This window comes from Cyprinus carpio, chromosome A11, assembly GCF_018340385.1.
Source record: "Cyprinus carpio isolate SPL01 chromosome A11, ASM1834038v1, whole genome shotgun sequence".
NCBI lineage: Eukaryota > Metazoa > Chordata > Actinopteri > Cypriniformes > Cyprinidae > Cyprinus > Cyprinus carpio.
Genome location: NC_056582.1, coordinates 20,232,127 through 20,247,468, shown reverse-complemented (window position 1 = coordinate 20,247,468; position 15,342 = coordinate 20,232,127). Strand labels below are relative to the sequence as shown.

At 37.7% G+C, this 15,342-nt stretch overlaps 2 pseudogenes; both read right to left on the bottom strand.

Annotated features, from left to right (window-relative positions):
- Positions 1-464: 464 nt before the first annotated feature.
- Positions 465-6,572, bottom strand: LOC109089314 (annotated as a pseudogene).
- Positions 6,573-9,834: 3,262 nt separating this feature from the next.
- On the bottom strand, positions 9,835-12,697 carry LOC109078341 (annotated as a pseudogene).
- Positions 12,698-15,342: the final 2,645 nt, after the last annotated feature.

Below are 15,342 nucleotides of genomic sequence, written 5' to 3'. Positions count from 1 at the left end.
GAATGCATCCTTGTTGAACAGAAGTATTAATAAAAAAGAAACCTTACTGACTCAAAACTTTAAGAAAAAAAAAAAAAAAAAGTGTACATTTTATAATGTACATTGAAGCACTTAAATACAATACACACACACTAGCAACTCAAAAGTTAAAAACCACTCTTTGTGGTAAAAATGAACCCTTTCCCAACAATACCATTATACAAGTATAATACAAAAATCAGACCAAAAGAAAACCCCCAACAATAACACAATCTTATTTCTTCAGGATAAAGAGACTAACTACAAACTGATTCAGCTGAATATCACTTTTGAAATATTTTTTGATTTGATTTGATTATGATTTGAGTCTGAGTGAAGATGCTTTACTGACAGTCAGTGTGTAATAGGCGGAATGAATGAGACAGACAGCTACTGGACAGAGAGGGACCTGCATCACTGGTCACAGGAAGGGGCCGGCCGGACGAAATCGGTCTGAAGAGCGCTGGGCTGAGCTGGGAGCTGGAACGAGGGCAGGACTGGACTCACAGGTAGGACGGGGTCTGTTCTCAACTTCTCCGAGACTTTGAATGCTGGATCAACCACTGCAATGTGATATCTGCAGGACAGAATGGATGAACCATTATGTTTTTATAATATCTTTTGTTTCACTTCAAAACTTCTCCCAAACTGAAGTATTCATATGTTGATCTCCAGCAGATTTTAAACACGGACTCTGTGGTGCTTTCAAAACATAGTACCAAATGTTGCAGGCAAAAAATGTATTTACATAGCAGATGTCACACATTGCAGCTTTACAATAGAAAGGTGATGCATGGGTCATTTGATCCGTATTAGACGCTGAAGTAAATATACTTGCACTCCAGCAGACTGTTTTAGCAGTTCTGAACACACACCTACTGTTCTCGAGTCTTACTCATACTTTTTTTCAGAAATCTGAGCATCTACTCTAAGTTTTTACAAATTAAGCTAACCACACACAAAAAAAATAAAAAATAAAAAAAAAGTTTTTCAAACAATAATGTGTGAGCCTGGACCACAAAACAAAAAAGACTTAAGTGTCAATTTTTTTCGAAATTGAGATTTATACAACATCTGCAAGCTGAATAAATGAAGCTTTGTCCATTGATGTATGGTTTATTAGGATCGAGCAATATTTGGTCGAGATACAACTATTTGAAAATCTGGAATCTGAGGGTGCAAAAAAAATCTAAGTATTGAGAAAATTGCCTTTTAAAGTTGTCCAAATGAATTCTTAGCAATGCATATTACTAATCAAAAATAATGTTTTGATATATTTACGGTAGGAAATTTACAAAATATCTTAATGGAACACGATCTTTACTGAATATCCTAATGATTTTTTGGCATTAAAATAAAGAAAAATCGATAATTTTGACCCATACAATGTTCCTTTTTGTTTTTTTTGGCTATTGCTACAAATATACCCCAGCGACTAAAAGACTGGTTTTGTGCTCCAGGGTCACATATCATATGCTTGTGACACGCAATACCATAAAACTAGACTTCTGAAAACAACTTTTCTGAAAATGTGAGTAGTGTTATTTGGCGTTATGATTGGTCAGATCGCCTGTCAATCAAACTAAATGAAAGCGAGCGAGGGTCACCTGACCAAACATCACAGTTTTACAGTTGGATGTGTATAAAATGCGCAGTAACTCTCACCTATATTGTCTTTCTCCTTTGCATGAAATTGAGTAGCAGCAGATCTCTCGTCTTGAATGGCAGACAGGTTCCTGCAGAAATAGAAAACAAAAATGTTTCAACTAATCATTTGCCATTTTTTTGAGTCGCCTCACAAGAACTCTGTCTAAAGATCTGGGTGTGGTCACCGACTGTGGAAATGTCACAAAATCCCCCAGAAAAAAAACAAACGGAAGACAACATTAGAAGGACAGAACTGCCACAGAGTATTTTGGAGTTGAAATAACAAAGAAATCTAAAAAGAGGAGGGCAATGCTATGTGGTTAATGTTTGCAATTGCATTACAATCAAAATCATCTATAGATGAACATATGCCCTCATATGACAGCAATATTGTTCTGTATGAGGCAGGAAACATTTAAATAAAAATCTCTCACTCACATGGCCCCAAACTTGCTAATCAAACAATCACTTAAAAAAAGATCAAGAAATGCAAAAAAAAAAAAAAAAAGAAAGTCTTACATCTTTTCGATTAAGCTTGTTTCTCATCTAGTGCGCTGAGAGGAGATCTCTTTTGTTGCCAAGGACAAGTACCTGTGGAGGAAAAGTAAAGATAAAAAAATGCACCTTTAGGTTTAAACTGAACATTTAACATTGGCACTTTCGCTTTTCAGTGCTTAAAGATTTATGCTACTGGGTGTTGGTTCTACTTCGGGATCGTGCTAAAATTGTTTTTTGAAATTGCTCGCTTTAGAAAATTGAGAGCGACACTGATATAAGAAGGAGCTCCATGAGTGATGGGTTTTCCTCTGTGCTGATTTCTCTGCTGAAGATACAACCTAGTAACGTGCCCTGTGAGGAAATCTCAGACCATAGAGCTGACGGTAGAGATGCTTAGTCATGCTCCTTAAATAAGACACAGCAGCTGGGGAAAGATCTGGAAAAGGTTTTGTGGTTGCGATGGCTAGGCTTGATTTTCTTTTGGTAAATTCAGCAGTAATAAAACAGCACAAAGTATTAATAAGAGAGACAGTCCTACATTAACAGCACAAGGGGGGAAAATCAGCTGCAATAATAAAACAATTCTTCTTACAGGAATGCCCTTGCAGCTGTGGTTTGTCTAACAAGTTGTGTAGCTCGTTTCTTGAGGCTTCGACCTTTTCACGATCTGCAGCATCAACCCTATACCTGAAAAACACCAACAGAGTCTTTAACGCAGTCGTTGATAATGTAAACACAAACTTCATGTTCAGCGATAATATACAGTCAGACCAGACATTATCACAAAATAAACACTGATAGTGTGATCAGGACCCCAACATGAAGCAGCGTGGTCTTGTGTCACCATGATGGGTTTATTTTGTGAAAATGCCTGATTGATTGTTACATTATACCATTACACAGCTACTTATCAAAAAAGCAAATAAATGGACAAGAATACTAATTATTTTCTATTTTTTTTTTGTATAATAGTTCACATCTTGAGCTAAGAAAAAACAGTCTGTTATAAAACAGAAAACAAAGCAACAAAATGAACACTGAAACAATGTCTATTTATTTATTAAGGACAAAAGGTGATCGGTGCCTTCTCAGTAGCAGGCCCTAAACTGTGGTGTAACAATCTCCCCTCTTTATATATTCGACAAGCTTCATCAGTGGAGGTCTTTAGGTCTCAGCTGAGACTTATCTTGGTTAGTTTGGCTTTTTTAAGTAGCTCTTGTTTAATTTCTGTACTTGCTACATTTTTGTGTCTACTGTGTTTATTCATACACTGTGAAGCACTTTGGGCAAACTAAGTTGTGTGTATAAATGTGCTATACAAATAAATTGAAGTTGAAGTTGAAGTTATATACACTACCATAGGGAAAAAATAGAACTAGAAATCAATACTTTTTAATTCCGCAATAATTAATTAAATTTATCAAAAAGTGCTGACCAGTAAAAAACGTTTATGTTGTTACAAAAAAAAATGCATGTCTTGAACTTTCTATTCATTAAAAAATACTGAAAAAAGTATCATGGTTTCCACAAAAATATTAACCAGCAAATAATGTTTCAACATTGATTAATAAGTAACTGTTTCTTCAGCAAGCAAATCATCACATTAGAATGATTTCTGAAGGATCATTGTGACAGCTGAGACTGGAGTAATGATACTACTAAAACTGTCAGCTCTGAAATCAAAGGGATTAATTACATTTTACAATTTATTCAAACATAAAAAGATTTGTTAAACTGTAATAAATGTTTAACAATAATTACTGTAAACTTTTAACTGTATTTTTGATCAAATACATGCAGCCGTGGTGATCATAAGACAACAATAAAAAATAATAATTTAAAACAACAATTACCAACCCCAAACTTTTGAACAGTAACGTATAATTAATTTATTATTAATCTGCAATCAGTTAGCTTTTTCTATAGGCTGACTAGCCAATAATATTTAACTACAAAGTAATATGTCTAATTTTAAGTTCTCTCTTTAATCTAGCTTCTAGATGCACTTTGATGGTCATTATGCAAAAATATCTAACCGCTCAATGCAACTGTCCAATCAGAATCAAGTATCACAGAGGGCAGTGAAAGTACCTAAACCGTTCTTTCGTTTTAAATATGACAAAAACTCAGATTATACTCACACTATGGCATTGAACGCCCCGGCAGTATCGCTCCCACAATGCTCCTGAAACCGCGGCTGTCCACCTATGCCCAAATCTATGTGAAAACAGCACATATTTGCTACAGTGTTGGGACACAAGTGGACATAAAGGAAGGATATAAAAAAAAAAGAACTGGAGATGTAACATAATTTACATCACATGCATTAAATCTGGATTCCAAGAAAACCCTCCTTTGACGCAGAAGAACAATGCAGTGTAGATCAGACTTACTTTTTATTGTGACGTTTGCTTTGGTGACTTTCTCTGCATGTTGAAAGCCGACTGTAGGGATCATGTCTTCATTTGTGAACTGACCAGAACTAGTGGAAAAAGAAACACAATAACATCAATAAAACAAACCTGGCATGTGAAGGGTTGGCATAAGGTACATAAAAAATTACAAGCTAATATCCCTGATGTTTCACAAAATAACAGCACCACAAGACGGATGTCAGTGCTAAAATGCAGCTTTTGAGCGTAAACAACACTTGCACAGCAAGACAAGAGTAGTTAGGGAGTTTTAGTAATAATGATGGGAATGGTTGGTAAAACAAGCCAGAAAGAATTTAGTGAATTGTGCAAAAGATTCAAATTAAATAGGTTTTTTTCCAACCGTGTGGATTTTGAAATCAGTCTTATGGGATTTCATATTTAAGAAATGGATAATTTTTAGGTGAAAAGGGAAAAAACAAAAAAAAAGAGAGTCCCATAAAAATATGATTTCATAACTACGCCATTCATTGAGCGAGGTGCTCTCTGTTGCAAAACCCTCATATTTGAGGATAGGAAATCCAGAAGAGCTTGGCTAAATTCATGGTCATATTACAAAACACCTAAGAGATGCAACTATGTAATCTGAAGATATTTTAAAGCATTAAATCCAAGATTTCTTCAGCACTTTCTTGTGGGTACTTTTCAGTATTTCTTGTGGTTTATGGTTTACAATACAAGTAAACATCATCTTAAAACGCATATATTAGCTGTGTGCAAATGCAAAAACGTACCTGGTTTGTATTTATAATACAAGGGGAAAAATACTGAGTGAATGGTACGTTTTAAACTGGACCTGAAATGATTCATTGAAACTAGAATAACACCTGCATGATTGATGAAACTGGATGAGATGTTTCTCTCTCCCCCCTCATTTGAATTCAATTTCAAAACCATCAGTAGAGTTGTTAGAAACCCTGGGTTTGTAAAGTCATTGTGCTGCATTGCAGAAACCATCTATGAGAAGCATAAGAGCAACTCTCATGATTTCAATAATGTTTATTTATTGGGACAGTCACTTGGAACTATCGTGGGGCAGATCACGGGACTTTGCCTAAATATCAGATTCATGCTGCTGTACTCGGAGACCTTTTTCAATATGGGTCACACCAAGGTTTATTTTCAGGGTGTATCTATGGATTCCACAATTTTTACCAACTGATTAACTTTCAGACACGAAACACAGAAGCAAAACCATAATGAACCAGCACTGGACATGTCCAAACTACTTCAAAGAGATGATGAGAGAGAGAGAGGAGAGAGAGAGAGAGAGAGAGGAGATGGAGAGAGAGAGGAGAGAGAGAGAAAGAGACTCTCACAATCACAAAGTGACATCTGTTCTGAGTCAGATGCATCCATAAAGGGAAGGTTGTTTCAGATCACATAATAATCTATGATGGAAATCAAAACACACATCTGGCACTGAACATAAACATACAAGGACAGGAAATTTTGCAATAATATTAAACAATACTGTAATAATATTATACATTTTACATATTATAATATAAAAATTATATAGGCTTTATTCCATAATAATATTATTGCATAATATTTAAGAGCTTAAACACACAACAAGTGGCATCCACCCTAAAAGTCATCAGTGTCCTCAAACCTGGAGAAACTAGCCATTCCTTTTCATATACCAGCTAAAACATCAAGCAATCCATGAGAAATCCATCACACCCATATTCATAAGAGCACACTGCTCACAAGAATCAGGTTTTAAAACACTGTGCTTCGCCACCGCCTAGCAGGCGATGACATGACAACAGTAAAATATGTTCAAACTGCGAGGAATGCAACCAGACTTACAGCGATCACGTTGACAAAAGTGGTTTTTGCCAGAGTACTGCAGTCCCACCAGCGTCAGCTCCATCTCTTCCTTCCAGAAAGAGCGACCTGAACCAGTCCAGGAGCCGGTGAATGAGGGCCAACATCTCCGCGCTGCGCTGCTGGCTGAGCTCTGATCGTCAGGATGAGGGCAGCGCAGATTCCGCTCCTGCAGGAGGAATCAATCCAAGAGAGAAAGAGGAAGCAGGCTGAGGTCAGGTGACAACAAATGACGCACAATAAAAAACGCGCCGCGCCGAACATGACCGAGCGGATATCGTTCAGAATAAAAGTCCTCCAGCTTTTATATATATCTTATATATAATATATATATATATATATATATATTATATAATATATATATATCTATATATAGATATATATTATATATATATATATTATATATATTTAGACATTAACAAAGACATAACATACAACATTTACAACTTTAACAAGATATCCAAAAAGATAACATTAAAAAAATAAAATAAAAGTAACTTAAGTAACTTTTAGTAAAAAAGTAACTCTTTAGCGAATAAAATGCCATCTCTACATTTTTTGTTATCAATACACTGGGGAGACAAAATACAAAATGAAAAATCAGTCATATAGACCTTCAAACAGAGTTTAGATTTATTTCTGTGCAACAAGAAACGTTAAGTAAATAAATAGATACAAAAATGTCGCGTTGCATGGTTTGCTTCAAAGTAACAAGGAAACGTTGTTATTACTTTTCTTGCATAGCAGGAAAATAAAGTCCAAATTTATATATTAATAATAACAAATAAATACATATTAGGCAAAGTTATTTTTATTTATTTGATCAAACAAGCAAAACAAACAAATACATGCATTTATTTAATGAATAAATTGATTGTGTATAGAATATGTAAGCTAATGCACATTATCTATTCTATTTTGTTTAAATAGTTTCATACAACTATGCATTTTTATAGACAAATATTACAATTCAAATAATTTAATACAATTCAAATAAGAAGTAAGTGGACATGAAATGCTGTCGAGCAAGAAGTAAGAAGTAAAAATAAGTAGATCGTTGTATATCAATATACACAAGTTGAAAAAATGCACGACGTATTAAGCTTAAAACTTCTAAAGGGCCTCTCCACACTGTAAATAAAAACAAGAAAGAAAGAAAGAAAGAAAGAAAAGAAAAGAAAAGAAAGAAAGAAAGAAGAAAGAAAGAAAAGAAAAAAAGAAAGAAAAGGTAAATACACAAAGCGTATTTTGGACAAAAAAACATTTTGTACTTAATTGTTTGAACACGAGACGACGGTAAAGGTTCGTCGCAGTTCATCGATTTTCCACACGATGGCGCTAAAATCTTTAGAATAGAATAATGAGCCACTAATGTCCAAACTGGACCTCGTACTTGTCTTTTTTCTGCAAACCTGATTTTTTTTTTTTTTTTTTTTTTTTTTTTTGCAAAACCGGTTTCCTACGTCAATCACAATATCATTGACTGCATTTTTCCCCATTACATTTTTTGTTTGTTCGTTTTTCAGAAACGAATAATAATGTTAGCTTTTTATGACTTTATTTCATTCATTTATTTGTTTGTTTGTATATTAGTTTATCTATCGCTTGCATTTTGGTAAGAGCTCTACACCAGTTAAAGCCTACTTAAAATCTTATCTTATCATCCTGCTTTGGTACAGTACATAGTTAATAGCTAGTTAATAGTTATTTTACAACCAAATAGACTTATATAAATACTTAATATCTCTAAAAACAATATCTCTTTTGTTTTTTTATTTATATTTTAACTACTTATATTTATAGACGATATTAATAATTTACAGACAACATATAATTGTCTCATAGGTCATTCGTCTTTATCGCAGAGTTGTCCTGACTGTGCTGGATGTGTGGCATGTGGCTGCCCATGCTCCGGTGCAGCGAGCGCGGCTCCCGCCGTGTGCCTCTACATGTGAATCGGCAGGTCAGGGCGCGGTTACGCGCTTCCCAGCGGGGCGGAGGAGTGAGACCGCGCTGGATCGAGCACACAGTCAGACACGCGGGGAGTGTTAACCTAAATTCAACAGCTAACGAGCATGAGAAAAGGACGTGATTCATCTAAGAAATGTAACTCGGTTGCAGAGACTGTAATAATAATCGGTTATGTATTCTTTGCTCAATTTTGTTGGGTTATAAAGGCTTTTTTAGAAAACCTGATCGAAAATGCATGGACTTTAGTTAGGAGGCGTGAGTCTGGAATATTTGTAACCTGACTCTTATCATACTGTGTGTCTAAACTAAAGGATTTGCATAAAACAGAGAGCAAGTTTATGGGTTATGTAAGTGTTATATAAGGACGAACTGTGATGGGAAAAACAGCGAGGTTGTTTTTTCAGCTAAATATGTTCAAGCTCTCAAACACAGACTCGGACAGGCATGATTTCCACAGGAAAAAAAAAAAACTTTATTAATACTTTTTCTTTAATATATGTCAACAATACTTTAGACAAAATATATACATCAAGCAACCTTTTCTTAGGTCCCAAAATAAAAAAGTAAGTACCCTCTTCCTATACAAAACTATTATATGTTTTTTTAACATTACATTCACTTTCTTTTTTGCTTCTATGTAGAATCCAGGATTAAAAATGTAGATATCCGCCATCGTGTTTACTGCTTTAAACAGGTAAAGGCAACAGGATGAACAAAGATCTGTCCTAATTTGACCGGAAATTTTTTTTTTTTTTTTTTTTTTTTGAAATGAACATAGAACATGATGCAGATCGAGTCTAGGTCCGACACTATGTATATAATGTCATGGAGTGTTCGGCTGTCCAAAACTCGTGAACGTAAGTGTGGGCCACGTATCAAAAATACAGATGTACAAGTAGTATAAACAAAATAATTACACAACACAGTTACCTCACAACAACTTCACCTACGTGCACGAATGGATGAGAAACTCAAAAGCTACAGCGGAGTCGTGATTACATGACTCCCCGTATTTACACGAGCATCACGTCTCAGGAGACAAGTTGTCCTCGTTTATGCAAGGAAACTCAGGTGAGCTACGAGATGACAAAACGTGCACGCGTGTGCGCTCCCGGTCAACAAAAGCAAAGACATTTATTTGGTAGCATTCTAGTCTAAAAGGACGGTTTCTTATCGGTTCGGTTAAAGCAGTCACAGAAGCAGAAGAGAGTGGAGCTTCCTGATCAAGCTCCACGGCACAGAGAAATGTCCAAAAAAGCAGCATCTACAGGGGGTGGTTTTATTACAAAAATGAGCTTTTTCGGTTACATTCAACAAATGAAAAAGGTGCTTGTGCAAAAGGGCAAAGTCCTTATCGTTGGGGGACCGTCTGCACGCGTCACATTCTGGGTTATTGTTTTGATATTGGGTTTTCAACTTAACATTCGGCATAAGTGCAGAGAGAGCAGCCGTTCACCCACCCCAGCTCAGTGTCCTCATTTTGACCTTCTTCACAGTGTCTCACAGTGCTTTGCACGGGGCCTCCTTTACCCGTCTGCGTCCACGCGGACCGTTCCATCTCTAGGTGTGTGTCTGCTGGTTGTGGAGGGAGTTTGATAAGAGAGGGTGTGTATGTGGTGTCTCATGCGGTTGAAGGGAGGCTGTCGTACGTCTGAAAGGAATCAGAACAGCTGTTTGCCGTACTTGAGGGCGCTTCTTTGAACTTTGCCTTCGCGCCCTCATTCAACCGAACCCTCTTCGGGAGCTTATGCAGCAGGGGAGTCCACTCTCAAGACCCAAACATTCAGAGAGCAGGCTGTTGGTGGACCCCAGAGTGAGTCCTCAGTCTTTAGTTTCCAGGTTTAACGGGGGAACTTGTTTCAGGGCCCTGCAGGAGTGCAGGTGAGTCCATGGAGGTCGGGAGTGGTGATGGGGGAGCCCCCACTCTTGAAGACATGACCAAGGACGATGGGAGTTTCTCAGGGGACATAGCCACTGGGGAGCCACCAAGGCCTGGGTACAATACGGGCATGTTTCCTGGGTACCAGCACTTCTCCAGCATGGGCAAGTACGCAGCGGCTGCTCCGGGCGGAAAGAGGTAGAAGGGCATGCAAAGGGGCTGGTGTGGAGAAAAGCTCATGTAGGGGCTGTGGCCGCCCACTACATGGTGCCCTGACAGAGATTCGTCTTCTGAAGAGTCGGACCTCTGCCGCTTGGCCTGTGGCTCATCCAGCTCTTCTTTAATGCTGCCGCTGTACTTGAGATCTCCAGCATCTTTGCCGTAGTAGATCGGCCGCTGGGCTTCAGTTTGCACGCTTCTCGAGCTCGACCCCCGTAGCCGCTGTCAGTATCCGTATCACTCCCGCTTTGCTCACTGCTGTGAGGATAAGTCCTTTGTATAACCGGCACACAGTTTTTAGCGTGGCCCTCTGCTGCTTTTGGGTTGTGGGCTTGCCGGTCTTCTCCCTGCTTTCTTGAGCTTTGGGAGTGGGCTCATCCAGACGAGGGCTTGGTGGGCTTTGAATGAGCTCAGACGCCACTTTTTGAAGGTGGTTGATTATGTGAGCAGGCGTCAGGTCATGCACGGTCTCCTGGTTGGCCAGGAACTGAAGAACCTCCTTGGCACACAAGTGGAACCCGGAACGAACACATCTCCTCGCTGTTTTCTGAGTGCCCACTGCACCCTGTTCTCCTGTAATAAAAACAATAAGGGTTAGAAAACCATGCTGACATTTTCCTTCACAACAGTACGAGGCCAGATCATTTGCTGTGCTGCGTAAGTGTGTCTCAGTTTTTCTTTATTTTGTAATGCACTCGAAAACAAACGAATGGGGAGGGGAGGTGAAAAGTTCATTGGGGCCGCTTCTTATGAAACAGTAACACTTTTAGTGTGCTGCCCTTTTTTTGCATGGCCAAAAACTCACCGATTTGCATTCCATTCTGCAAGGAAATGATCTTCTGTTGCTGCTGCTCCAGGAGGTTGTTAAGAGCTTTCACATGCTTGAGCGTGAGCTCCAACACAACAGCCTTCTCCAAGTGTCCCAGAGTCTAAAACAGGAAGAACCCAGATAAGCATGTTGATCTTTCTTATGTAACACTCTCTGCAGCGGTTTAGAGAGGACAAAACCTGCACTGAGCAGGAACAAAGACACTCCTCTCCGCTCACCAGAGCATGCACACATGTGCATGCAAGTCATTTTCAAACACTTCAAATGAAAAAATCTAACATGCCTTGTTGAAATGAGAATAATTAACTAAAGCCAGATTCACAATATGGAGTGCAGAAAATTAAATTATGGTGTTTACAGGCTGTATATATTAAAAATGTCTATCATGCACATTACAGGAGGGTGACTGATCCAAAAGCAGGACAAACATGATTTATTCAAGATCCACAAGCAGGTGGCGCTTTATACTACAAAAATCGTGAGGTGAGCCCATCCACTCCCATATTACTTACAGTGAGGTTTAAGGTGTTCGGGCAGCAAATCCTTCAACTGCGCGATGCACTCGTTTATTCTGTCTCTCCTTTTCTTCTCGATCAATCGATGAGGCAATTTGTACGTATCCTGGAGGTTAATAATAAAAAATTAATGTTAATTTCCATGCGAAAAAAAAAACATAAATAACAAACCAAAACTATCAAAATAAAATGTGTACTTTAAATATGGTTTATAACAGTAAAATAGATTTATATTCAACAAAAGTGTCAAGTAAAAGTGTGCGCAATCAAATTTGTGCGTAATTGCGCATTTCGTACCTTACTGTCCTCATTGCGCTTCATTCCCCGCCGGGGTTTATACACGTACATGGGAAAGTCCATTCTAAAAAAAATAAAATAAAATGCAGACAATAAGAGATCTAGCTCTCTGGAAAGCTTTCAAAAACATAAACACGCAGCTTCTGGAGTCTGACTTACCCTTGCATGTCAGAGATATCCAGCGAGGCATGTTTGGCCATACAAGGAGGAGTCTGAGCACTGGTAATCCTTTCCATTTTACCCTATTAATGTGTCTTACTGATGTAAGAATAGGGTAGATATAAAAAATATATGTGTTTAATATAAAAATAAAAAGCAGATCCGTTACTCTCTCATAAAAGTCCACATGTATTTCCCTCGAATGAAGTAGTTTTGGTTCCAGATATGGTGTCTCAAAACTAGGACGCAGAGCCGATGTTGTTGTTAGGTGGAGGTGCAGGAGGCGTTTGTCTGCTCCGGTGCTGGTTAAATGAGTGTATGTGGGTGGATTTGAAGTACGTGTTAAATAAACCCTGTGACTGCAGACACGTCTCGAGCTCCAGTCACATGAGCCTCACGTGTGTGACGGCGCTTTCAGAGCTCAACCCATTTAAAGCAGACCGCCCGCCTTCCCGTGTCCCGTGTCCCACCATGCTGCTGCTGCTGCTCTCTCTCTCTCTCTCTCTCTCTCTGAGCTCACAATAACAGCTCGACTCAGGGACGTGTTAGTCTACGGTGTTATGAGGGCCTTATATATATATAATAGATATATATATATATATATATATATATCTATATATATATATATATATATTATATATGTGTATATATTTATGTGTATACATATATATGTGTGTGTGTGTGCATATATTTACTGTATTATTTCTACATGTTCGAAAGTTATTCATTCATACACACATATACATACATATTTCTGTATGTATAATTTTGATTATTAATTAAAATTAAATATATTGTAAAATATTTACAGTTTTTTTTTTTTTTTTATTCTTTCTCTCGAATGCAGCAAATATTTCCTCTCCAGTGCGTGCTGTGTTTGCATAAAGGATTATATTTCTTTACAAACAAGCACTTGTTCTGTTTTACACACACGGGCCTGAATGCGTGCGTGCAGTAGAAGCTTCTGGAAAGAAACGGACGGCAAATGAATAATGTCCAGAGCACCTGTTGCTCCATCAATATAATGCAAGTATTCATTAACAAAATTCCCCTGACATGATGCTGGCACATGAACTAGCGCGGCACCGTTGTCATGGTTACACAATAGTAACAGATGCGCGCGGGAACTATCGCGCCGTTCACACCCGTGACCATTTGGCGCTGCACGTGCAGCCGCTCAGGGCTCTCTCGTGCTGCGCCTCGGTTTGTTGTGGCCGGTTGTACTCGGCGGCGGGTCACGTTGAACTCCTCATGGCGGCGCAGGGAGAGGGCGGAGGACCGGCTGAATCCCCGGGACTGACGTCACCCGTTTATTTTAGTACCGAGCAGCTCGAGCTCAGTTCAGCCAGGCGCGTGAGCTCTGAAGAGAACGGTGGCGGAGGCGATGTTCTCACGCGCTGTTTAACTGTAAATAACGCGCATACATAAAATATAGCAAGATATTTTTTTTTCCTCTCAAAAGTCTTTGAAATCCTGCTGCGTGTAAATAATTCGATAGAATTTACTTTGCTAGATCCATGTTACTACATGCTGCTAAAAAAAATTATTAAAAAGAAAAACAATGAGATGCATAGCCTAGGATGCAAAATAAGTAAATAATCAATTGTGGTTCATGTTGTTTTCTCCCACTAAAATAAACTTTTATTTAACAATAAATAAAAACAATTTGTTTATTCATTTGAATGTATGAATTTATGAGTCATTCATTCAAATAAATAAAACATGAAAGGAAAATGTGACCCTCTTCGTTCTGTATTAGCATGAATAACTGCTACCTTTAGCAGTCTCATTGAGGTTTTGAGGTCTGCTCATAAAATACATTTAATAATTCAAAGCCCAATAGAATTGGTGGAAAGTAGTGGGAGTTTGGTGATTTTTTTTTAATCTCTCGAAGTGCAGCAACAGGGTGACACAGCATCCTTCAGCACAGGCGGAGGACAGATCAATGCATGAGACACTTCCTCCAGTCACTTACATGCAGTGCCTATTTGGTTGTAGATGAAATAGAATGACAAAAACAAAGGTGTGATGTGTCCTTTAAAACATTGTGGTCATACTTTTATGCTTAAAATATCAGTCATATAAATAAACAACCTGTGCTTAATCCGCAGTTAGTAGCTACTTGGAACTGACACTCTCGAGCATTCATCGACACTCATACAGTCCGAGAAGAAAAACATGTACTACAACAGCCCACCATGACCCTAAAAATCTTGTGCGGGAGACCTGGAGCATAATGCAATAAAATGCAATTGCAATGTGTTTTACGTTTTAAGTGCTTAATTTCACAGTTGGACCTTATATTATTCACTTTTATTATATAACAAGTGGAACAAGAATTTTAATAGATCATGTGATAACTGAACTGTTTGTTTGGGTGGTTTAGTTTTAAACAGCCTGCTGTCTCAATGCCAATTCTGTTTTTTTCACGCTGAGTTACGTGTCTTTTTTGGGCTGTTTTTTTCGTTTAAGGAAAGTCCCCTTATTCCACCGCAAATATGTTAACCTAATATCAAATTTAGGAGTGTTGTTTTGCTTTAAGAAAGACGTCATCAGGGGATAATGCATTTCGGGAACACTTTACATTAGTGTCCATTACATGCATTTATAAATACAAGTATTTAAAAAAGCAACAATATCAAAACTGTATTTACAAGAAGCATAAAGTACAAATTGTTTATTAGTGTGAATGCAATTGCACTTTTTCATTAATTCTTATATTAAAGGTCAAATTGTGTATTTCATGGTTAAAGTCAAGAATATATATATAATTGCTTTTTTGTTATGTCAGTTTCTCGACCCTCAGAAGGTGTTTTTTACATTTACCATTTATGCATTTGGCAGATACATTTATTCGAAGAAATGTGTGCTACTTTGAAGGTGTAATTTTTTCTCAGTTCATAGCATGTACATGAATTTTGCTGGGAATCGAACCTATGAACTTGCCATTGCTAGCGACATACTCTTCTGCTGAGCTTTAGAAAAGCAAAAAAAAAAAAAAAAAAAATTACAATTTAAAATTAGAAAAATGTATAAAAAATACTT